Source organism: Macaca nemestrina, chromosome 7, assembly GCF_043159975.1.
Source record: "Macaca nemestrina isolate mMacNem1 chromosome 7, mMacNem.hap1, whole genome shotgun sequence".
Lineage (NCBI taxonomy): Eukaryota > Metazoa > Chordata > Mammalia > Primates > Cercopithecidae > Macaca > Macaca nemestrina.
The window spans coordinates 158078716-158104467 of record NC_092131.1 but is presented as its reverse complement, the minus strand read 5'-3'; the positions used below and the strand labels follow the sequence as shown (position 1 = coordinate 158104467).

At 43.7% G+C, this 25752-nt stretch overlaps 1 protein-coding gene across 21 annotated transcripts in view; it reads right to left on the bottom strand.

Annotated features, from left to right (window-relative positions):
- LOC105491308 (FERM domain containing 5) overlaps nt 1-25752 on the bottom strand; it is a 347868-nt gene that overhangs the window by 67703 nt on the left and 254413 nt on the right. For 3 of the 21 annotated variants that reach the window (XM_071066958.1, XM_071066959.1, XM_071066952.1), the window contains one exon: nt 19709-19983. The exons of the other annotated variants lie outside the window; for them this stretch is intronic. The gene's annotated coding sequence lies outside the window, so the exon portion shown is untranslated. The remainder of the gene's footprint in view (nt 1-19708; nt 19984-25752) is intronic. 21 annotated transcript variants of the gene reach the window in all.

Sequence of the window (25752 nt, the reverse complement as noted above, 5' to 3'; positions counted from 1 at the left end):
AAACGGGTCAGGATCTTTGAGTCCTGAGTGCAGTCTGGGTGCAGTTTCCTTTTCAACTCCCCTATCAGGTTACTCATGTTCCTTAGAAGATGAGGCACAGGGAGCAGAAAGGGGAAGAGCTCTGGGAAGGCAAAGGCTTTGAGAACGAGCACTAAGTAGACTTAGAATCAAGGCCCTGATCTGCCACTTCTCAGCTTGTGATTTCAGACCCATTCCTTAATCTACCTGAACTTCAGCTTCCTTATCTATAAAACAGAGTTAATCCTACATCTCTCTAAGGATGTCTGTAGGGCTCAAATCAAGACACAAAATATACATAAAAACCCTGTGAGTTTTCCTGCCAACTTTCTCAGCCTCTTGTGACTTATTCTTCCTCCAGGATGGATGGACTTGAACACACAAGGCCTCAGCAATGAGTCAATGCACTCAAGGAACAGAAGCCTGTCCCCCCTGGATAAGAATGCATGAATGGATCATGGCTACATGTCCACCTTGTAGTGTCCCCAAGATTTGGGAGTGGCTACCATTTTGGAAATATGCCCAAAGCGGCTCTTAAAGTACACATCTGCATCTTCTTCTTACCCAAGGCTATTTTTTTTCCCTGATCAGATCAGAAGAATAGAAAATATCAAATATATGTAATCAAACCAAATCCCCTCAGAAGCCTGGCAGCTTCTAGTCAGTGCCACAGAGACAAAGGCAAAGCTTCTGTGACAGGCTCCAGACATGCTCCCTAGAAAGGAGGAGTTGAGTAAGGGGAATAAGATATGACACAATTCCAATAGACACTATACCTTTTAATGCCTTGGCTTTAATTAGAATAAAAAGAAAAAAGCATTTGGCAAAATATATTTCAAGAAATTAACCCAGTGCCCTGATCTCTCTCAAAAAACAGAACAGGTTCCCTCTGTAGTTAAAGCTACAGGAGCTACCTGTAGCATTAGTGTCTTCCCCCGGGATTCCCCAGGGCACTGCACAACAGGATATGGACAGATAAATGAGAGAGGGATGGGCAAGCAGGGCCCACAGCTCTCTGACTGAAGCCCCAACCTCCCCAGAGCATGCCCAGTCACACACAGCTGCTGGCATCCTATCCCAGGACCAGACAAGTCATTTTCACTGCTTCTCGGGAGAAGGACTGCCAGGGCCTCCCTTGAAAGCCCCTTGTCACAGCAAGCAGAACTCTGAAGAAAATTCCATGGTCTGCCTTGATCTGTGATCTCACTAGAGGAGCAGAAGCCAGGTTTATGCCTCCCTTCCCAGCACTAAGTAGAAACAACCTCACTGGAACAACAGTAGTAAGAGTCCCAGGAGAGGAGTGAGACAGCTGGGGCCCGGAGCCAGAGAGATGGGTGGAGAGACAGTTTCCTGTACAAATACAGGACAAACCCCAAATCTTCCAATAGTGGCTGTCCCAGTGGTGGAGAAGAGGAGAAGGAGGCAAGACAGGAGGAAGCTAGCTAGCTCACTCAGAAGGCAGACTTTCCTTAATAAACAGCAAATTAGGAACCATACCATATTCCGGACCATTGGTTCTCACACCTGAGTCTGCCTCAGAATCACCTGGAGGGCTTGTTAAAATACAGATTTCTGGGCTCCACCCCTAGAGTTTCTAGTTCATAGGTCTGCTGTGGGGCCTGATAATTTGCATTTCTAACAAGTTCCCAGGTGATGCTGCTGTTGCTGGTCTGGGGATCACTGGCATCTGTTGGTCTTGCAGCTCTTGAAGCCAAGACTACACGGATAAGGGAAAGAGAAGCAGATATTTGACTTCTGTCACAATCCAACTGTGTCAGCACAAACCCCACTTTCATTAACCTTCCACGTTTTCATATACCAAGAGTACCAACCTCAGAGCATTAGGCTGTGAGTTAAATACTACAGAGAAACACTGCTCCTTCCTGCCAGGTTTTAAAATTCTGCCTTTCATGACAGTGGGCAGCTACCCAACTCTGTCTTGCAAGTTCGAGTCCCCAGTTACCATTTATTTTCAATGGCTAACTAGCTCAAAACTCACTGCACTTTTGCTATGAACTAGATCATCAGAAAGTAAAGCCAGCGGTTATCATCAAACTCAATCTGGGGAAAGAACTCCCCTTTTCACCCCAGATCTGCTGTCAGTGACAGGGAGTCTGTTCCAGAACATGTCCTATCCTGGCCTTTGGGTTCTCTTACCTAGGAGGTGGGGCTGGAAGGTGCCCCAGAACCTCAACCTGCTGTTTCCTCTCTACATCTGTGATCCTTGAGGCTCCTTAGTCAGAATTCTGTCTTGGCTGTCAAGACCAGCCTTCTCCTTTCTCTCCTTTTCCTGGGAGAGGATCCAGCTGCCCCTCCATGGAGGGTTGGGGTGGGTATAGGAAATATGCTGAGCATGTAGTTCCATGCCAAGGAGGCAAGTCCTCCACGTTCAACTTTGGCAGGGAGTTTGGGGCAGGAGGGAAGTGATGGGAGTAAGAAAAGGCACATTCTGATTGTGATCTCTTGGGCAGGTCATTTTCCCTTTCTGTGCCTCAGTTTCTCTATCCACAAATAATCTCATGTCCCCTTATGTGCTCAAAATCCTCTGTTATTAGTCGATCAAAGTTATGACATCCCAGGTTCATCTTCTCCTAAACAAGGATTTAGTTTTTTTTTTTTCTTTAAAAAGGGTAATCGAGTAGATTTAACAAGTTAGATGTTTATTGCTAGTGAAATTAATCTAAAAAACTCAGGGCCATTGCTCAAAGTAAATGGAAAGAGTAACTAAACAGAATCCATTCAATTTTAGAAACTGCCTCTAGCAGGCCTGACACAGTGAACACCATTATGTGAAACTACTTTCCTGCTACAAGTCTGGTCATTTTACATTCCACTGTGAGCGACGGAAAAGTCCCATTAGATCATCTAATGCACGCCTCCAGCCTCATAAAATGAGGATCGTTGCGAGATCTTCTCAGAGTGGATCCTGAGGCTAATACCAGCCTCTGTCCTTCCCAGGCCCGCTATTTCCTAGACTATAACCCAGGCAGTAGTGGGACTGCTGGATTTCTATATGTGAGGGCTTTAGGGGTGACAGTCTGGTTGGGGTGAGGGTGGGGAATAAAGATTTATTTGTATGATCTTGTATATAAGACTGAGAACTCTTCAACTGTCCAGAAGAAGGGATAGGAACTGACAGAGATGGAAAGGGGCTAATAAAGTGTCCCCTGCAACGTCATCTCACTTAACCAGAGGCAGAGCCTCCGAAACTTGGCTGAGGCAGAAGCTGTGGATGTGCTTTGAGACAAGTACCATTGGGTACCTCAACTCAGTTTCCTGAGGGTTCTCCCAGATGTGGTATTTCAGTGGCTGAGCAGCAACAGATGTCTCTTGGTCTATAAATAATTCTTAAGGGTCGGGCGTGGTGGCTCCCGCCTGTAATCCCAGCCCTTTGGGAGGCCAAGGAGGGCAGATCCTCTGAGGTCAGGAGTTTGAGACTAGCCTGGCCAAAATGGTGAAACCCCATTTCTACTAAAAATACTAAAAGAAATTAGCCAGGCATGGTGGCACATGCCTGTAATCCCAGCTACTTGGGAGGCTGAGGCAGGAGAACTGCTTGAACCCGAGAGGCAGAGGTTGCAGTGAGCCGAGATCGTGCCATTGCACTCCAGTCTGGGCAGCAAGAGCGAAACTCTGTCTCAAATAATAAATAAATAAATAATTCTTGGGCTTGGAAATGTATGTCTTAATGTGCACTGGGGGTAGGGTGGGAATGACCAGGTCCCCAGTGCATCAGGAAGAATCATGGTCCAGGCTTTGCAGTGTGATGGAGACAGCAGACAGAGGAGGCAAGTTTTCCGGAAGTGTGTGACTGCTCCCTCTTCAGTTTTTGGTCAAGAAGAGTAGGGGTGAGTGGAGGGGAGGCAGGAACCTTGAGCCCAGCAGGCTCCCTGAGGCCTCTGGCACATCCCTGTCATCCTCTGTGCCTCTGCACAGCAAGGTTACAAACATGAGACCTAGAGTCCACTGAGGGCTGCACAGCAACACTGGTTGGGATATTACTGCTGAAAAAATCTTAACATCTGCTGCCAACTGAATATTGTGTTATTTGAAGGCCAAAAAGTGAATGGAAAACCACTGGGAAAAACACTCAATTCAATGTGTATCTACTGAGGGTCTCATCTGAGCAAGGCACTACCTGAGCTATCTCAAGTTTGCAGAGACACGCGGTTTAGAGATATCTGAAGAAGTGACTTGGAAAAAGCCATCTTTTCTCTGATCTCATAGTATTCACTGCCTGCACAGCTTAGCTGTCCTAATGCTAACCTTTCCATGTTTAAGTCCACTCTCCTCTCCATTACTGGGAGAGATAGAAGCATGGTGTCCAGTGTTTGCATTCATGGTTCACAGCCCAGTGCTGTACATGATCCTCAAGAAGTATTTGTGGGTTTTTGTTTCTCTTTTGAGACAGGGTCTTGCTCTGTTGCAGAGGCTCAGGCTGGAGTGCAGTGGCACAATCACTGCTCACTGCCGCCTTGACCTCCTGGGCTCAAGCGATCCTCCTACCTCAGCCTCGGAATAGCTGGAACCACAGGCATGCGCCACCACATCCAGTTAATTTTTAAAGTTTCTGAAGGGGGGGGTGTCTCCCTATGTTGCCCAGGCTGGTCTTGAACTCCTGGGCTCAAGGGATCCTTCTGCCTCGGCCTCCCAATGTGATGGGATTACAGCCATGAGCCACCACACCTGGCCAAGAAGTATTTGTTGATTAATTACTAAATGACTATGACCAGGCTAATTACCTGATGAGCTCCTCCTTCCCGAGTCTTCAACTCCTAATACCCAGTGAGATCAGTGTAGGAAAGAACAGAGGATCAAACTGGCGTAAGGGTATTCCTGGAGATGGTATCCCTATCCAAATGAGAGTCTAGCTTAACTCTAGACATTCACTTCAGAATTGGTCTGCTGGGTACAGCCTTTTATCTAGTTTGCTGATTCCAACTACATAGGCTGTACCTGGGAGAGGAGGGAAGGGGAAGAAGCTGAGTGAGACAAGGGGCTCCCAGCCTCAACTCCAGAAAGATGTCGACAATGCAGCCCAGCTCTAAAGTAACTTCTTATACAATCGACACAGTCACGGGCAAGTAACACGGCTTTGCTTCCAGGAAGGTCACTAACTGGGTCCTTGCCATTGGAAAGGGAATTAAAAGTTCAATACTGGAAAAGACTAATCATTACATTTGCTTAATTATACTGATGTGAACCTCATAGTCAAGTTATTTTCAGGAAATTGAGGCTAAAAAATACTTCCATGCTCTTGGGGTCCTGTGGAGCAGGATTTAGGATATTTTTAACTTTTGGAAATTATCAAATGCCTTTCTATAGGAAAGTGCTACATTTCTAAGATTTTTCTTTTTACAGTTTTTCTGGTGCTTTGCCTGTCTTTCTAAAATATATCCTGACACCTCGCCAAGATGTCACAGGATCGTTGGGCTTCAGATCCATGAGTGATAAATGATAACATAGAATTGGCTACCGGCCTTATCATCTGTCACAGGTCAGATTCCTTAGGAAATAAACTCTGGGACAGAGTTCAGCATGCAGGATGTTTATTCAGGAGTGTTCTTTGGCCAGGCGTGGAGGTTCACGCCTGTAATCCCAGCACTTTGGGAGGCCAAAGCGGGGGGATCACTTGAAGCCAGGAGTTCGAGACCAGCCTGGCCAACATGGCAAAACCCCATCTCTACTAAAAATACAAAAATTAGCTGGGCGTGGTGGCACATGCCTGTTAATTCCAGCTACTAGGGAGTCCGAGGCAAGAGAATCGCTTGAACCTGGGAGGCTGAGGTTGCAGTGAGCTGAGATTGTGCCACTGCATTCTGCACTCCAGCTTGGGTGACAGAGTAAGACACTGTCTTAAAAAACAAAAAAAAAGTTCATGGAAGAGAGGGGGAAAAAGCTGGAGTGAGCAGAGGGAGAAGCTGAGCTGCCATGTGGGCCTAGTGTTGACTTGGTTGGACCATGGGGAGATCTGGAGCCAGAATGGCCTTTAGAGTTGTTTCAAGTTAAGCCAAGATAACCAAGTCTTTTATAAGCTTGTCTTAAGCAGTAACTGAATGTTGACCACTGCCAACAGGACCCCTAGTGGGGACCTGGGTGGAGCATTAGCATCCATCACACCACTCTTGACAGAAACCCCAAATCATAACTACCATTTCTTAAGAGCCTACCATGTGCAAAGCATTCTACAAACATTATCTCTAATGCTAACAACTTTCTATTAACCCCATTTTATAAAGAGAAACAAAGGTTTAGTGAAGTTAAGTGACATGCCTAAGATAACACAACTAGTACATGGGACTCAAATCCACGCTGCCTTGCTCCAAAGCTCACATTCTTTCTAAACGCTAGACTCTCACTTTTTGATTTTCTCATGTAGCTGCTGCAGAAGCAACCTATAGCTCCATCCTTCTATGCAGCTTTGGGCTGCCTTGATAGTCCTCTGACTAGATTTACAAATTGGTAGCTATGCACACATATACAGCCCATTGCTTGAATTCTTTTCTGAACTCTTTGGATTCCTTAGACCTGGGCACTATTGGCCTGCTTCAACCAGAACACTACTCCTGTTGAAAACAGTATAGAGGCTGGACTTCTCCAAGAAGGCACACAAAGAGGGAAACCCTCAAAATTTAACAGAAACCAGTAACTTAGCCAACAATATTTGAAGATTATGAAGTAAAAAATGACCAGCATTTAAAGCCAGATTTTAGATTTTTTTTTTCGTAATGACACCACACTCATCCTTAATAGATTTATTTATTTGTTTTATTTTTGGAGACAGAATCTTGCCCTTCATCCAGGATGGAGTGCAGCGGCATGATCTCAGCTCAGCGCAACCTCTGCCTCCTAGGTTGAAGGAATTCTCCAGCCTCAGCCTCCCAAGTAGCTGGGACTACAAATGTGCGTCACCACGCCCGGCTTTTTTTTTTTTTTTTTTTTTTTTTTTTTTTTTTGATTTTCAGTAGAGATAGGGTTTTCTCATGTTGGCCAGGCAGGTCTTGAACCCCTGACCTCAAATGATCCACCTGCCTCGGCCTCCCAAAGTGCTAGGATTATGGGTGTGAGCCACTGCGCCCAGCCAATAGATTTTTGATTAGAACATTTCCAAATTTCTATATCCTGGAGATTAAATATCAGTGGATAACCAATCCCAAATCCCCCAGATGGGGAAGCTGATGAGGCAGGTGCCAGGGATAACATGAGAGGTTATATACACCTTCTCTGCATTCCCAAAGGCGGTTACTAATCTTGTTCTTCCTTTCCACACTCCAGATCTCCCTAATCTTCAGCATGACATGTATGGGCCAAAAGACGTCATCAGTTCAAGACAAGAAAAGCTGCTGCATCAGTAAAAAGATGCATCATTGGGAGGCCGAGATGGGCAAATCACAAGGTCAGGAGATCAAGACCATCCTGGCTAACCTGGTGAAACCCCGTCTCTACTAAAAAATACAAAAAACTAGCCGGGCGAGGTGGCAGGCGCCTGTAGTCCCAGCTACTCGGGAGGCTGAGGCAGGAGAATGGCGTGAACCTGGGAGGCGGAGCTTGCAGTGAGCTGAGATTGGGCCACTGCACTCCAGCCTGGGCGACAGAGTGAGACTCCGTTTCAAAAAAAAAAAAAAAAGAAAAAGAAAAAGATGCATCATTGACAAGTTTATTTGGCTCTGTAGGTTTTTCTCCCCAGGTAGAGTGTCTTATAGTTGTTCTCTGGGGTGCTCTTTTTAATTAATTAATGTATTTATTTATTTATTTTTATCTTTTTGAGATAGGATCTTGCTCTGTCACCCAGGCTGGAGTGTGGTGGCGCAATCATGGCTCCCTGTAGCCTTGAACACCTGACCTCAATTGATCGTCCTACCTCAGCCCCCTGGGTAGCTGCGACTACAGGTATGTGCCACCAGGCCCAGCTAATGTTTGTCTGTTTGTTCGTAGAGATGGGTTCTCAGCATGTTGTCCAGGCTGGTCTCAAAATCCTGGGCGCAAGTGATCCACCTAACTCAGCCTCCCAAAGTGCTGGGATTACAGGTGTGAGCCACTGGGCCAGGCTGGGGTGCTCTTTTTAATTTGTCAAAGATGTTTAGAAAAGTGCCGGGCATGGTGGCTCATGCCTGTAATCCCAGCACTTTGGGAGGCAAGGCAGGTGGATCACCTTAGGTCGGGAGTTTGAGACCAGCCTGGCCAACAGGGTGAAACCCTGTCTCTACTAAAAATACAACAATTAGCTGGGCGTGGTAGCGGGTGCCTGTAATTCCAGCCACCCGTGGGGCTGCAGAAGGAGAATTGCTTGAACCTGGGAGGTAGAAGTTGCGGTGAGCCCAGATCACTGCAGTTCAGAGCCTGGGCGACAGGGAGAAACTCCATCTCAAAACAAAAAATGACGACAAAAAAAGATGCTTAAAAAAGCGTGTGGCATCAGACTGTGCAAGATGCAGAGCCAATGAACAGTTTCTGGGGCAGCCTTCTCAGTGCATTCAAGTCATCCCCGTGCTCCAAGAAAGTAATGGGGCCCTATTTCTTGTGCCCATTCTTCCCACCCAGGAAGACTCTAGAGATGAGGAATGATAGAATGATTCCTTTGACTATCTATTAATTAGAAAGTGAACCTTATTTTTGGGTAGGGGAGAATATCTCCCAAATTACAATGGGATGATAGCTGTCATAACAGAGGTATGTACAAGGTACAGGGGTAGTCTGGTGGGAGTGAGACCATCATGTCTAGGGCATGTTCTAGGAATTTCAAGTAACTGCCCTGGTACAAGGACATCTGTTGCAGGAGATCAATATGGAGAGGTAAACAAGGGCCAGATGGTGAAGGGCTGTGTATACCATGCTAAGAACTAGTTGGGAAATCACTGTAACAATCCAGGTGAGCTATAATAGGCAATAAGGGCAATGAGGATAAAAATTAAATAAATATTTAGGTGGCAGAATAAACAGTATTTAAGTGACCAATTTGAAGAGCGGCGTGAATGAGAATTAGGAATGCAGGACAGTTTCCACAATTTCAGTTCAGCCAGGAGTCTGGGAGAACAGGTTGAAAGCTATCTTTAAATTGAGTATTATTACAATGACTTTGGGGAATGGGCCATTAATTCTTTCAGGGCTCTGACTGCTGAATTAATTAAGGAAATAATTAAGATTTCTTAGATCAGCCATTGCATTGATTTCTTTTTAGAGCGCACTGTTTTAGCAAATCCTGTTTTAAAAAAAATGTTTGCTAGAATACATTATCTTCTTGTAGGTACCAAGGTTGAAGTCAATATCAAAGCACAGAAATCGTGTTTGGGCCGGGCAGAGTGACTCACACCTGTAATCTCAGCACTTTGGGAGGCCAAGAAGCAGACTGCTTGAGCCCAGCAGTTGGAGACCAGCCTGAGCAACATGGTGAAACCCTATCTTTACAAAAAATACAAAAAATTAGCCAGGTGTGGTAATGTGTGCCTGTAGTCCCAGCTACCCAGGAGGCTGAGGTGGGAGGATCGCTCTGTTGCCCACGTTGGGGTGTAGTGACTGATCATAGCTTACTGCAGCCACAAACTCCTGGGCTCATGTGATCCTGCCACTCAGCCTCTTGAGTAGCTAGGACTACAGGTGCCTGGCTACTTGTACATTTCTTTAAAGCAAGTTTTAGATGCTCTTTTCTGAGCTTCCACAGCATTCTGGGCATAACCCTGTCAATATGTTGTATCTGCTTCTCAATATGTTGTAATTATCTGTAAGTTGTCATGGAGAGCTGGGTGGGTGGAATAGGGACTTTGTCTTACTTCTCCTGGTATGCTCACTTCTTGAAATATGGCAGGCACTTAAAAAATAAATCTTGACAGCATAAGAGCTGTAAAAATAAAAGTAGTAAATTATGTCATACAAATACCATTTAAGTGCTCTTTTCTCAGACTGGCCAGCAGAACTGAAACTAATTCTGCACAGAAAACTACGGTGGGGGTGCTCCTGTGAGCTCAGCTGAGCCTAAACACTAACTTCAAGTTGTATATTGGTGATCATTTTCATAAGAAAGTGGGTCAATTCCAGACATGAAATACATCTGAAGATGTAGCGCATCAGCAGGAGCCTTTGGAGGCAATATTTTCTTACCTCTAAGATTCTTATTCAAGAAATATATTAAGAGAATTACTGATGCTCATATTTATTGTCAAATTAGCCATGACAGCTGCAAAATGTTTTCATTTTAAGTTGAATCCCCAAAGCTTCATTTGCATTTTCTCTAACTTAAGGATATTGTTAGAAAAAGTCAGGCTTGCTGGTACAGGGGTAGAGGGAGAGGAAGGAGAAGATATTCCATCTTTGGCTCTTCTGAATTGAATTAAATATTTTAAGTTAATCATCTCTGATCTGTCATTAGGGGATTTGTTCATATGCTTTTTACAAATTATGACTGCTAGGAATTCATAATTAAAGAATGTATGAAGGTCAAGAATATAGTATTTCAACTAATGTCTGAAATGATGGTCTCAAAGACAAGAGTCCCTCAGACATCTGCCCTCTCCCTCTCCTAGAGCAGTCTAGTACAAGGGCTGCTGCTGAGAGGCAAGCATTTCCAAATGCAGCAACACCGAAACTCATTATAAGTTTTTAACAACTTGTTTTTCAGAGTCTATGGGACTTTGACAATCCAAATTTAGGGTTGCTTAATGGAATGGCTTTGCTTTAGAAAACAGATTTTGTGGAGGGTTTTATAACCCTCTTCTCTCCAAAAATGCATTTAACCTTACTCATCTGGAACAATGGAAGGGAGCAAAAGACAGGGAGAAGGCTGGAATTAGTATTTAGTGATATCTTAATTTTAAATGTTTACAGTGAAATGAAATTCTTGTTACTACCAATGACAACATATGAGTCAAAATATAAATGAGTCATGAATAATTAGGTATTAATCATAACACATAATACACTGTCATGAATAATAATGTTCCATAAAAGATAATACTTTTTTTTTTTTGAGACAGGGTCTCGCTCTGTCACCCAGGCTGCAGTGCAGTGGTACCATCTTGGCTCACTGCAATCTCCGCCTCCCGGGCTCAAGACAGCCTCCTATCTCAGCCTCCAAAGTAACCAGGACTTCAGGCATGTGCCACCAGGCCCAGCTAATTATTGTATTTTTTTTTAGAGATGGGGTTTTGCCGGTTGGGTGTGGTGGCTCACTCCTGTAATCCCAGCACTTTGGGAGGCCGAGGTGGGTGGATCACCTGAGGTCAGGAGTTCAAGACCAGCCTGACCAACATGGAGAAACCCCTTCTCTACTAAAAATACAAAATTAGCCGGGTGTGGTGGCGTGTGCCTGTAATCCCAGCTACTTGGGAGGCTGAGGCAGAGAGAATTGCTTGAACCCGGGAGGTGGAGGTTGCAGTGAGCCGAGATCACACCACTGCACTCCAACCTGGGCAACAAGAGCGAAACTCTATCTCAAAAAAAAAAAAAAGAAAAGAAAAAAAAGAGAAAGAAAAGAAAAAAGAGACAGGGTTTTGCCATGTTGCCCACACTGGTCTCAAACTCCTTGACTCGAGTGATCCTCCTGCCTTGGTCTACTAAAGTGTTGGGATTACAGGCGAGAGCCATTGCTCCTGGCCATAAGAGAGTACTTTAATATTAAGGATTAAGTAGGCCCAGAACTGTAAGACCTTGGATATTCCATGATACTTTTAATTCACCTCTGTACTGGGTAGAATAGTGTCCCCCAAAATTCATGTTCACATAGAACCTTAGAATGTGACCTTATTTGGAAATAAGGTCTTTGCAGATGTAATTAGTTAAGATGAGGCCATACTGGATTAGGGTAGACCTAAATCCAATTATTGGTTCCTTAGAAGAAGACCATGAAAAGACGTAGACACACATAGAGGGAAGACAGAGGCAGAGATCAGAATGATGTAGTAACAAGCAAGGAATGGCAAGGATTGCCAGCAACCACTAGCAGCTGGGAAGAAGCAAGGACGAATTCTTCCCTAGAGTCTCCAGAGGGAGAATATCTCTGCTGACACCTTGATTTCAAACTTCTAGTTTTCATAACTGTGACAGAATAAATTTGTTGTTTCAAGCCAGTCTGTGATTGCTATGGTAGCCCTAGAAAATGAATACAACCTCTCCTTCAGGGCAAAAGTTCCACATTGTCCATGAAATCTTTCCTTTTACCAAATCTGGCCTCTGTGACCCCTCTTTCTACTTACATCAAAGCACAGACTTTGTTGTTTTGCACTTGGGGCTCTCCATGATTGATCATTTACTTTTCAGTGCCGTATCCCATCGGCCACTGCCTTAGTCCTTTTCTGTTGCTTATAACAGAATACCTGAAACTGGGTAATTTATAAACAAAGGAAATTTATTTCTTACAATTGTGGAGGCTGAGAAGTCCAAGGTTAAGGCACTGCATCTGGCAAGAGCCTTCTTGCTGGTGAGGACTCTATAGCCTCCTGAGGTGCCACAGGGCATCACATGATAATGGGGTGGTGTGTGCTAATGTGCTAGGCTCAGCTCTGTCTTCCTCTTCTAAGAAAGCCACCAGTCCCATTCCCATGATAACCCATTAATCCATTAACCTTTTAATCTATTAATGTATTAAGCCATTCAGGAGGGCAAAGCCCTTACAAATCCCAACACCACTTAAAGGCCCCACCTCTTTTTTTTTGTTTTTGAGACAGAGTTTTTGCTCTTGTTGCCCAGGCTGGAGTGCAGTGGCGCAATCTCTGCTCACTGCAACCTCCGCGCCTCCCGGGTTCAAGTGATTCTCTTGCCTCAGCTTCCTGAGTAGCTGAGATTACAGGTGTGAGCCACCATGCCCAGCTAATTTTGTTTTTTTGAGATGGAGTCTCACTTGTGTTGCCCAGGCTGGAGTGCAGTAGCATGATCTCGGCTCACGGCAACTTCCACCTCCTTCCACTTCTGGGTTCAAGCGATTCTCCTGCTTCAGCCTCCTGAGTAGCTGGGACTACAGGTACCCGCTACCACGCCCGGCTAATTTTTGTATTTTTAGTAGAGGCAAAGTTTCACCACGTTGGTCAGGCCAGTCTCGAACTCCTGACCTCAAGTGATCTACCCACTTTGGCCTCCTAAAGTGCTGGTGTTACATGTGTGAGCCACTGCGCCCATCCCACCTCTTTTTTAACTATATATTTTTATTTTTAGTAGAGACGAGTTCTCAATATGCTGCTCAGGCTGGTCTCAAACTCCTGGGCTCAAGCGATCCTCCCATTCCAGCCTCCCAAAGTGCCTCCCATCTTGGCCACCACGCCCAGCTGCCACCTCTCAATAATGCCACATTTGGGACTACATTTAAATTTTTTTTTTTTTTTTTTTTAAAGACAGGGTCTCGCTCTGTAACCCAAGCTGGAGTGCAGTGGTGTGATCACAGCTCATTGTAGCCTTGAGCTCCTGGGCTCAAGAGAGCCTCTGGCTGCTGTTTCCTAAATAGTTGAGATTTCAGGGTTGTGCCACCACACCCAGCTAATGTTTAAAATTTTTGTAGAGTTGCATCTCGCTGTGTCGCTCAGGCTGGTCTTGAACTCCTGAGCTCAAGTGATCCTCCTGCCTCAGCCTCCCAAAGTGCTGGGATTATAGGCATAAGCCACTGCATCTGGCTCAGTACTAAATTTCAACATGAGTTTTGGAGGGGACAAATAGTCAAACATATAACTTCCCTCCCCATTTCCAAGCTGGCATACACTCACTGTTTTAGGCAAGTCTGGCTACATGACATTCCCCAAACAATCTCTTTATTTCCCACCTCTGTGCCTTTGGTCATGCTGTTTCCGCTGCTTAAAATATTCTCTTTTGTTTCTATCTGTCAAAATTCTAGACAGCCTTCCACACTTAGACCACATGGTACTGAGTCCATGAAAAAGTCTTCTATTTCCCACCAGAAGTAATTTTTCCTTTATTTGTATATTATTTCATCATTTATAATCTTCTGTTACTGTGTTGCTATATAAACTAAGCTCCACAAACTCCTTAAGCACAAGGGCTATCTTATATATCTGAGTAGTCCGTGAGCATACAGCTGATTTTTCTTAATTCCTATGGCATGAACAATGTATAGAGATCTTTTGACATTGTGTTGTTTAATTTCATATGTGTATGTGTTAACCTCCTGAAGATATTTCAATTCCCCAGCATACACAGCTGGGCACCAAGAAGGCATTCAACAAACTAGCTCTGAAATGGTACCCTCAAAGACTGGAGTTCTTGAGGGCTCTTGGCTGACAAATTCTAAAGTCCCAGGTACTTATGAAAATAATATTTTTCCAAACTAAATGCTCAATAAACCAAAAATTAATTTTCATCATTTAAAAAATGAGATGCAGCCAGGACCAGCGGTTCTTGCCTGCAGGCCAGGAGTTCCTGACCAGCCTGGGCAACATAGTGAGACCCTGTCTCTAAAAAAAAAAAAAAAAAAAAAAAAAAATTTGCCAGGTGTGCTGGGACATGCCTGTAGTTCCAGCTGTTCAGGAGTCTGAGGTAGGAGGGTCGCTAGAGCTTAGGAGTTCAAGTTTACAGTAAAGTACAATTGCGCCACTGTACTCCATCCTGGGCAACAGAGTAAGGCTCTGTCTCTTAATTAAAAAAAAAAAAAAAAAAAAAAAAGAAAAAGGAAAAAAAAGAACTGCTATTCAGAAGTCGTAGTTCTTTTAGGCTTAGCTGGGTTCCTTGGAGTCTGTCCCATGCATATGTAGTTAACGGGTGAGCCAGATATTTGGGCAGGATTTATGCACAGAATTTAGGCTTCCCATTTGCCTCTCTCCTTTCTGGAATTTTCCTCCTCATTTTCCAGCTGCTGTGGTTATCCCAAGCTGTGGCCTCTGTGGGTTTGATAGAAACTGTGGGTTTCTATAAGTTTATTTATTTACTTATCTTTTTTTTTTTTTTTTTTGGTAGAGGGTGGGTTTCACCATGCTGCCCAGGCTGGTCTCCTCCTGAGCTCAAGTGATCCACCCACCTTGGCCTTCCAAAGTGCTGGGATTACAGGAGTGTGCCATAGCACCTGGCAGGTTTCTATGAGTTTATATGACACCAGATAGGACATCCCTTAATCTAAAAGCCATTAAAAAATGGGAAACTTACCCACTGCCATTTCCTTCTTCCAAGAGTAGACCCTACCCTATCCTGCCTACTTTTTATTATGCTCCAGTGGCATTAGGTGACTGCTTTTTATATTTTATTCAACATTTACACTAACCTGCTGGAGAGTTGGTTCAACAGGAAGTGCTTGGTCATTATAGGAAGTAAAGACTCCCTTCATTAAAAATGTCATTTTTTTTTAAATAAAAAATTTTCCTGAACCCAAAGAACTAGAAAGAATACTAAACAAAAGCCAAAGTCATGGTCAGTTGTGGGCAGAGAAGAACTGATTTAAATTACTACTGAGGACATTTCAATTTATTTATTTATTTTTTTACATATGAAAGTACTTTTACTTGTTACAGTGGAATATCATTATGAACGAAGTGGGCCTTTTATATGCCTGCCATGCCCCCATCCTATGCCAACATAGGACACTCATACACAAAACACCACATGGAACTTCTTGGACACACATTGCATGCATCCCACTCTAAATGCACTCAAGTGTAACATAACCTTCGTGAAGATTTCTTAGGCATTTGGACGGGAGGGCACACTGTACCACAGAAAGCAAAACTCTCCCCTCTGCCCCCCAGATCTTTTAAAAATATCTTCTCCAGGCCGGGTGCAGTGGCTCATGCCTGTAATCCTAGCACTTTGGGAGGCTGAGGCAGGTGGATCACGAGGTCAGGAGTTCAAGACCAGCCTGGCCAAGATGGTGAAACCTGTCTCTACTAAAAATGCAAGAATTAGCCAGGCATGGTGGCACGTGCCTGTAATCCAAGCTACTTGGGAGGCTGAGACAGAGAATTGCTTAAACCTGGGAGGCGGAGGTTGTAGTGACCTGAGATCGCATCACTGCACTCCAGCCTGGGCAACAGAGTGAGACTCCGTCTCAAAAAAAAAAAAAAAAATTCTCCAAAGTCTCACTTCCTCTGACAGCACCCAAATCTCTCCTCCTCTTGGCTTCCCTCTTCCAGTCCTATCCAGGCCCCTTGCTCTCTTATCTCTCTCTCTTCTTTTAAAGGCAAAGATCTTGACTGTTCTAAATCTGCAGCTATATCTATTTCTCTGCTCATCGCAACAAAGGCAGCATGGTTAGCCATGCAATTACAGGATTCTTCTTCCTCAGTGTGTTTGTGTGTGCGCATATATAGCATGACTGTAAATACTTATAAGTTAATAGTTTTCTCCTGTTATATTTATATATGCATATACATGAGGAAATAACAGGCCGCAAAGGGATGTGGTTCAGGCTGGCAGAGTCTGAGCACTATGTGCCATGCACTTTATTTACACGCATTATTTCTAATTTTATTTTTCAGATGAGAAAATTCAGCCTCAGAGCTACTGTTCATTCTCTTTCCACTCCAACACACAGCCTCTGGGGTATCTCTAACATAATAATGTAAAATGCATTAGAAAACATGAAGGATATGTCTGGGAGTCTTAGGGGAGGGAAAAGGAAGTGGAGGATTGGGTTGTCTTATGTTCAGAAGAGAAGGTTTAGGATCTGGGTGGTTGAGGGAAGAAGTTTAATGAAAGAGTTCTGCTAGATGGGGCAGTGGGCTCCCGGGATGGAAGGGAGTCTCCACCTTCACCTTGCTCTCTTCTGTCCCCCTCCTCCCTACATGGTGGTCACATGGCCTCCTCTGTGCTCCTCAAACACTTCAAGCTCATTTTAAAAGACAGACACATGGCCGGGCGCGGTGGCTCAAGCCTGTAATCCCAGCACTTTGGGAGGCCGAGACGGGCGGATCACAAGGTCAGGAGATCGAGACCATCCTGGCTAACACGGCGAAACCCCGTCTCTACTAAAAACACAAAAAATTAGCCGGGCGAGGTGGCGGCGCCTGTAGTCCCAGCTACTCGGGAGGCTGAGGCAGGAGAATGGCGGGAACCCGGGAGGCGGAGCTTGCAGTGAGCTGAGATCTGGCCACTGCACTCCAGCCTGGGCGACAGAGCGAGACTCCGTCTAAAAAAAAAAAAAAAAAAAAAAAAGAAAAAGACAGACACATTCCAAATGATGTCCTGGTTAATTTATTTACTAATGTTAGTTAAAGTAGATACCTTGGAAGTCTGGTAGGCAATTTCAGTCTTTAGAACACCAGGTAACCCCATTTCTGGCATTAAACTACTTCTCTCAGTTTACTCATAAGCTGGGAAAGTACAAGCTTTTAAATTCCCATGTACCATGTCGATTTGAGGTGAACTGGTTCAAAAGAAAAAGGAACCTATAGAAATGTCTACTTTTAAAGTTATCACTTGAGTAGAATTTAATGAGCACTGGTGCTTAAGCAACTTCTGTTTCATTGTATAATATCCTTTAAAATCTAAATTTCCTGGCATAAATGTCTTGAATGGTTCACTTTTAGCCAACATTACACAGTGATGACTGCTGGATATTTACCTTGAGTGTGAGAATATGTGTGAAGAATATTAGCTAGGAAATAGACTTATTGGTAGATTACAAAAAGCTGTGCATGGCTATACAATGTCCATTTATTCTGTTTTCCAAACTCCATATATTTAAAAGCTATCATCTCTCAATTTCATGCTGATAACTTCGAGTCTGGCAAAAGTTGACAGTTAAAACTATCTTTCTACAGTGTATGGGTATGGCTTTATAAAAAGCAATTTACAAAAGAAAATCCATTTGAAATTCTAAATTTAATTTCAAAATGATGGTTTTCAAAATCCCTGGTTTTAAGGAGGTTTCAAGGAACGGAAAGGCATGAGAAACAAAAAGAAGAATGAACAAAGAAAGAAAGATAGAGAGGGCAAGGGGATGAATAGTTGCATCATGAACCGAGGTGACGACAATCAGAAAGGCAGGGAGGAACGCCACCCCCAGGGAGACAACACAGGTGCACTTTCTATCAGACAGTGTGTGTAGAGGCCTGGGAAAGCTTTAGTTTTCATAAATTCAATCTCCCTCATTGCTGAAGCAGAGGCAGCTGGGATACAGGAAGATTAACAGATAAACCCCACTACATTTCAAACCCCTCCAGTACTTAAACCGTTTACTCCAGATGTTAGTAAAAGCTAACAAGTAGCCAAGCTGGCGATTTTTAATAACTATCCTTGGGCTTATTCTCCCACAGGTGGAGATCCTGAATAGGAGGGGTAAGGAGGGAAGGATAAAGAAAGCTGATGGTGGCTGAGTGCTAAATCTGTGTCAGGTACTGTGTTAAGAATTGTACATGTATTCTTTAATCATCACAACAACCTTATGAGGCAGATACCACAATCCCGCCCATTTAAAAAAGGGAAAATGAAAGTACAGAGAAAGCAGGCAAACTTGCTTCGTAAGTGACTGAGATGGGAATTGAACCCAAACAGTTTAATTATAGAACCTGAATATATAATCATTGTGCCATATGGCATTTTCCAAAATAACAAAAAATAACCAAGTTGACAGGATAAAAGGGATTGAAAGTGTATTGTACTCTAATATATGGCTGCTGCCTGGGAAACTGTTAGGACATAGTGGTAGAAGTCTGGAGTCCTCTTCAGTGTCCATCTCTGCCACCCACCATTATTCGTAAGCAAGAGGGAAGAAAACACCTACCTGAAACCATCCTTTCTTCTAAATTCAAATTTGAATAAGTTAAAGAATTAAAAATCTGTTTGGATTTTTGACATATTCACTCCATTATATTAAAATTTCTATTAAATGTCAAATCCTCCTTGCAGGGAACATTTCAGTAATTTGGTGGTTGAATCATGTAGCAATTATGAGCCTAACTTGTAAAGCAGTTTCCATAAAGAGGGCGTATTTTTTCCAAAGTATGTATAAATACACACACATACCAATACTCCCTCACTCTATATAAGATACCTTAAAGCCAAGTTCCCATTTTTCAGGTTCTATTTATATGCAACCAGTTCTAACAATTCTCCGAAAAGGACAGGCCTGTACTGTCCCCTAACTAACATCTGTCAGAGGAAAACTCCTCATCCATTTTTCAGGCATGACCCACTTTGAGGGTTCAGATTCTGTGATGAGTCACATGCAAATCTTCTAAGAACCTTGATGGGTTGCAAATGAGATGAAAATGCAAATTACCAAAATGTTCGGAGTCAACCACCTTAGTTTCTCTTTCCTATTTGCCATCTGTCCACAGCTCATTAGGTTCAAATCATATTTTTTGTGAATAAGAATCTAGAATTTGGGGACCTCTTCATGGGACACTTCTCCTGCTTCACAGACATACAGACCAAAAGAAGCGCTAAGTAGGCTGCAGGGCTTCATGGTTAGTAGGCAAAGCCTGCAGGGAAAGAGCTCAGCAAGGGTCACCAATGGGGACACCTCAGGCACCCAAACTTACCACTTTGGTGGCCTGTGTGGATGACCGGGAAAGGCCCTGCGAAGCCCCTGCAAGGTTCCCTGACATCCCTAGCAGTAACTGTAGGCTTCTTACTCCTTCCCTTCCCCTCAGTCCCATCCACTACCATCTATACTCACTGTTCACATGGGTTCCCCTTCACAATGGGATGGGCTTTCCATCCCCTTTAAAACTCAGTCTTAGGGCCCTCATAACTTTCCACCCAGTGATACAATTATTCACAAACATATTCTACTTCCTACTACACTGTAAGCTCAGGTAGGACCTACCTCCAGTTCCCCTTTCTGGAACTCATGGAGTCTTGCCAGATAGATGCTCAAAAAAATACTGAATTAAACAAATTGTCCTAGAAGCCAGTCTCTGAAAGTCCTGCTCTGTAGAAATTACAGGATGAGATGGGCACACCACTTGAGCCTCAAAATGTTCATTCCTTGTACGACACTAGAGTTGTTGGATCATTCCACATAGCCAATGGTGTTTTTTGTAAGTCGGCTTTGTGTACTCCCCAGTGTCCTCCAGGTGAAGCAGTCCGATTAGGCAATGACTGTTTAAACACACATTAATCATGCATTAGGAGTCTTAAACTGAATAGCACAATACCCAGGAAAATACTCTGGACACAAGGCATCCATTACAGACAGAAGTGATCTCTCACATCATGCTGTGTACATATTTGGAGAGTAAGGGCACTTCAGGGAGTTCTGCTAACTTAAAAAAAAAAGGATGAAAGAAGAAGACATTTGCATGCTGCATGGAGATTCCATGGCTTGGGAAGGGCACACGTGTCAGGTAGCCAGGAGCTCTGGAACTTGCATTGGTCATCACAATTATGCCTCAGTTTCTCGAACTGCTTCCTTCTTCCTTCTTGGAGAACAGGAAGGCTAGGGGTTGTCCTACACTGCATCTGGGCAGGCTCTGGTTACAAATTCAGGCCCACTGCTCAGTGGTCTCAGCCCTCGTTACTGGTGGAATGGTGCAGCCTTTGAAGAAACCCATTCAGACCTCTGTCCTAGAGGCCATGTGTATAAGATGTGCTTCTGTACAACCAGGAAGGTGAATGGGTGAAGGAAGGAGTAGGGTGTGACCAAGGAGAGACATGTGCCTCCTTTAATGAGATCCTAAAATCAATCCGATTTTCCTCAATAAAAAGGGGAGCAGGCCATTGTCTGGGAAGGAAAATTGGCTTCATGCTTTAAAACACGCATTCACATAGACAAACAACCATGCTTAAACTACACTAGAGTGAAAGCTGATGACAAGTCCTGGGGGATGAAGATTCTATAGTCTCTCTTCAGCTACCTCAGGCATACTTGGAAATACATATGCATTCACACCCATTTCTGTGGGCAGGGATGCATTAAGAGAGACATCAACTGAGCCTTTCTTAACCTCAGTTTCACCTGCAGCTCCTAAATAACGTGGGCAGAGGCCAAGCATTCCCATTCAATGGATCTGAGTCCCCCGAGTGAGCTCAGCTTGGGACCTGGCATCCTGAGATGATTAAGAGAATTTTGACAATAAGGCACAGCTGGGACATCCTTACCAGCGACAGCAAACCCCGGATTCTAAAATGGTTTACTCCAGCTGCCTTGCTCAGTGCTATTTTAATAACCGGAGAGGCTGGCTGTTTAACAGTTGAATGCTTCCCCTGCCATCATTTTGGTACTTTGATTACAGACAAAGTGACACTGACTTTTAACAACAGGGATATATAGTCTTCAATATAATGCCCCTCATATCAATGGAGGATGATTAATCTTGGTTTCTTTCCTCTAAATGTGGTGTGAGACCAGATAACAAAATTCAGGTGGGCCAGTCAGAAGATCTACAGAGGAAAAGCACTTTAAATATATATAGCACTATGATGAATGTACAAGAATGCACAAGAAAGAAAGACTGGAAGAAAATAAGAGCAAATGATAATATCAGTGTACTAAGGTGCTAAAGTTAGGTCAAGAGGGTTTTTCTCTTACTTTCTAAATGTTTTGTGATGTGATTTGTTTTATAATAAAACCTATTTTCACATTCATACAATTCATCCCTTTTGCTTTTATTTTGAATTAACTCATAATGTTCATATTTATGAATACAGTGTGATATTTCAACACAGTATACAATGTGGAATGATCAAATCAGGTAATTAGCATATGCATCACCTCAAACATTTATCATTTCTTTGTTTTGAGAACATAAAATCTGTTCTTCTACCATTAGAAAATATACAATAAATAGGGCCGGGTGCAGTGGCTCACACCTGTAATCCCAGCACTTTGGGAGGCTGAGGTGGGAGGATCACGAGGTCAGGAGATCGAGACCATCCTGGCTAACATGGTGAAACCCTGTCTTTACTAAAAATACAAAAAAAAATTAGCCAGGTGTGGTGGCATTAGCCAGGTGTGGTGGCGGGCGCCTGTAGTCCCAGCTACTCGGGAGGCTGAGGCAGGAGAATGGTGTGAACCCGGGAGGCAGAGCTTGCAGTGAGCCAAGATTGCGCCACTGCACTCCAGCCTGGGCGACAGAGTGAGACTCTGTCTCAAAAAAAAAAAAAAAAAAAAAAAATATATATATATACACACACACACACACACACACACACACACACAATAAATTGCTGTTGATTGTAGTTACTCTATAATACTATAGAACACTAGAAGTATAATGAAAAATATTTTAGAAAGAAAATAATTCATGGTGCTCTTAGACTTCAAATACTAAACATTATGCTCTGGATAATTAAGAATGGATTGCTGAATTCCCCACACACCAGATAATATGTTGAAAGTATGTCATGCACAGTACAGTGGTATAACTGTATTAGATGTTATTGTCCTTTAATGCTTTTGAGCCTCAGACTGCTGTATTAGCAAACTACTTAGGATGGCTCTTGTTTGTTGTGATGAGTGACGGTCACTAAGGCTGAAGGGACAATTCACATGCCATCAACCAAAAACATCCTTATATTAAACAAGGACTCGCCCACTACGTTTCTGAAAATAGAGGAACAACAACACAGGACAAATTCTACCCTGACCAGGCCTCTCTTACATCTTGGGTGGAAGGCTCAACCTGCTAAGGGGACACATTCTTTTGGGCCCGAGTCTGTATGTGCATCTGTGCGTGTGTGTGTGTTTCAGAGTTGCCATGTGGTCAAACTGCCATAGAGTGTCCCATCCAAGCTGAACAAGTAGCTTTCCCAAGAGGGGTAAAAAACAAACAACAATCTGCTCAGCACAGTAAGCAACTTCCTCACCAGGTGGGAAAATCTGGACTTACCTCATAATGACTTTTTGTCATGTCCCACATAAGCAAATGCTGCACTAAATATACATCCTAAATACATTCTATCAGGGAGCTGGAGCAACACCAGTATTTATGCTCAGGCTAATGTTCTATTATATGGATTATACTCAACTGGAATAAAATGAATATTCTCTAGCACAACTCAATTGTTCTTTATACAGTTTTTAATGAGATTCCGCCTAGTGTCACAGCAGTACTTATGTAATTACTCTATATAACTCTGCCAGCGAGGAGGGAATGAAATCTCCTTATCGGGGTACTGCAAACCAATAACACCTCAGCATCCTGTCTCTTTCCATGCGCTGCTGCATTTTGGATAGTCTGGGAGCACAGCCATCATGCAGAGGGAACGCTAGGGTGACCAAGGCTTCAGCACTGCAGACTCGCTTCCAGGAATGAGCACTGCACTTTCTTGAGATTTCCCAAGAAAACATATGAAAAGAAAGCACGCCTGCAGCTTCTGAACTGGGTCCTCTTTACTTGGGATGGTCAAAGGGATTATGTGTGGCCAGTGTGCAGCCATGCGGTGAGCATGCAGCTTTCGTCAGAGGCTGCTGAAGGCAGCTTTGCTGGAACTCTGGAATAATCCACCCAGGAAGGGAAGTGAATAGGAGAAGAGACAGATGGAGATGAAAAATTATTTGTTTGGCTCCTTGAGGAAAACTGTAAGTCAGCAGAAAGCAGAATTAAGAAAAAAAGTGCAGCTGAGAAACAGGCTAATCTGGTCCCGATAAATTATCTAAATTAGGAAGATAGTCTCTGCCCTCCACTGCTGGAGGACCCCAGAAGCCAGGGGCAAGACCTCAAGAAGTTCCACTAAGGCTTTGCCCTGTGGTCCTAAGAATGACTTTTCCTCTACTGGCAATTCTGCTTTAGATGTGAGAGGAGCCCGGAGCTGCCCCAGGGGTTATGAAATCAAGAGCACAGCCCAGGGACTTTTCCACTACCACAATGTCCAGTGAAGGAATTCAATCAGGAGGACTTAGCAGCATAGTCTTGGTATCTGCTAAAGAGTTCTCAGGGCTTTCCCAGGGAAGCAAAACTGCACAGATTCTGCAATCACAAAGTCCTTGCTGGCTGCTCTCTGGGCTTTTCTCTAGTAGCATCCCCATCCCTCAAGCAAGGCTCAGTCCTTGGTGGTGGAGATGGGTAGCAGAGGGAGCAGAATTAGGAAGCAAGCATCACTCCTACTCCACAACCAAAGAAAATCAACAATAAGAAGAAGGCTTGGTCAGATAGCAATAGGAAAACATAAATGAAGAATCACTACTCTTATGGCCTATGTTGTAGACATTGTTCTTTATGGTCAGAGCATATCACTCACTAAGCCTTGTTGTAGAACTAGGAGAACTAGGGTAGATCCTTCTTTGCTCTTTATTCACAGCTATCCCTCACAACCACTTCCCTCACAACAATAAAAACTTCACACCTTAGCTGTAATTTACACTCCTGTGCCAACAGAAAGAGTGATAACAGGTTTCCACAAGGTACTTGTCATTTGTTACCTCCATGGGTGGTATTATTTGCACTTAATTGTGTTAATAGTTAAGACTCTAGTAATAAAAACAACCCTTCAATAGGTATTCTCAGCTATTATGTGACTTTATAGTCTTAGACACAATATTCAGGGAGACCAGTAGGATGGGTGGTATTCTTCCTACTTTATAAATGAAGAAAAAAGTAACTCACAGATGTTAAATGACTTGCCTAACGTTTATGGCACAGCTGAAACTGGTTCCCAGGTTTCTTGATCCTTACCCAAGGCCTCATTCTATGAAAAAGTTCTGGGCTACCTGAGTAGAATGATCATTACAAGAGAAATCTGGCAGAGCTAAGCTGCACGTGAGGGAAAGAAAGCTACTTGGCCAAGCCTTGTCGATGCCCAGATTCAATTAAATATCATTAGGAAAGGGCTATTCAGTTTGTGCACTTCTCATCTCTTCTGCTCTCACGCTGTCCCTGGGGGCTGGCACAGAACGGCAGACTGTGATTTAGGGCGTTCTTCTGGGCCAGAGATGCTTCTGCCTGTTTTCTTACCCAGGAGACGAAGGCCTGCTGGAGGACTGAGGCCCAAAGCAGATGGGCAAGCTCATCACTGCACTGGGTACTGTCCTGGCCCACAAAGGCACCATGTGATAGTGACTCAAAGGTTATATTTACAGACCCCAAATTATTCAGTTGCCTGCTTCCCTACTTCAAATGCAGGGGATGAGTGATAGGACAAAGTGACAGCTGGGTGGCCAAAGTAAGATGAGTAATAGTGAAGGGCAGGCATAAGGATGACTCTCACCCAACACCATCCCAAAATGTGTAGGTGATAATGTGTGCAAGGGGAAAGGGGTTGACTCATCCTGGTTTGCCGTATCTGAACAACTATGGCATTTTACTTAGCATTTCCATAGCATCTCTTTCTACAGAGCTTGGCACTTGCCGCATCCACCTTCTCTTGGCCTGATGAAATAGCCTTGTCTAACAGGGGATCAGAGGGAGCAATCCATGCCCTTTATAATAAGACTGTCCCTATCATCCTGCAAAGCCTCAGATGAAGTCTACCTTTCTTCATGAAGTATTTTCTGATTCCTTCCAACTAGCTATGATATTTCCTTCCTTTAAATGTCCCAAGAATTCATATCTATACTCGTGTCATTTTTTGTACATTTGTGTAGTCTACTCAATCCCTCACAGCCTTTTAGATTTTGTTCCTTGGGAGCAGGGACTGTGTCTCACTCATTGTTTACCCACCCCAATCCCTGGCAATAATGTCCTCACTGTGGTGAGTACTCCATAAATACTAGTTAATTAGATGCAAGTTATTTTCTTCCTATACTCTGGGTCAGGAGCTTTTGCAGTACTCCCCAGTATTATTCTAGAAGTCTTGATCACAGTGTGTGCCCATCTTAATGGAGAGGTACAGCCTTCATCTCTTGGGGGTGTGGTATAAGGGAAGTTGGACAAACTGGCTGGGAGGTCAGATTGCTGAGGTTTCTCCTAGTTCTACAACTCTGTAATTCTT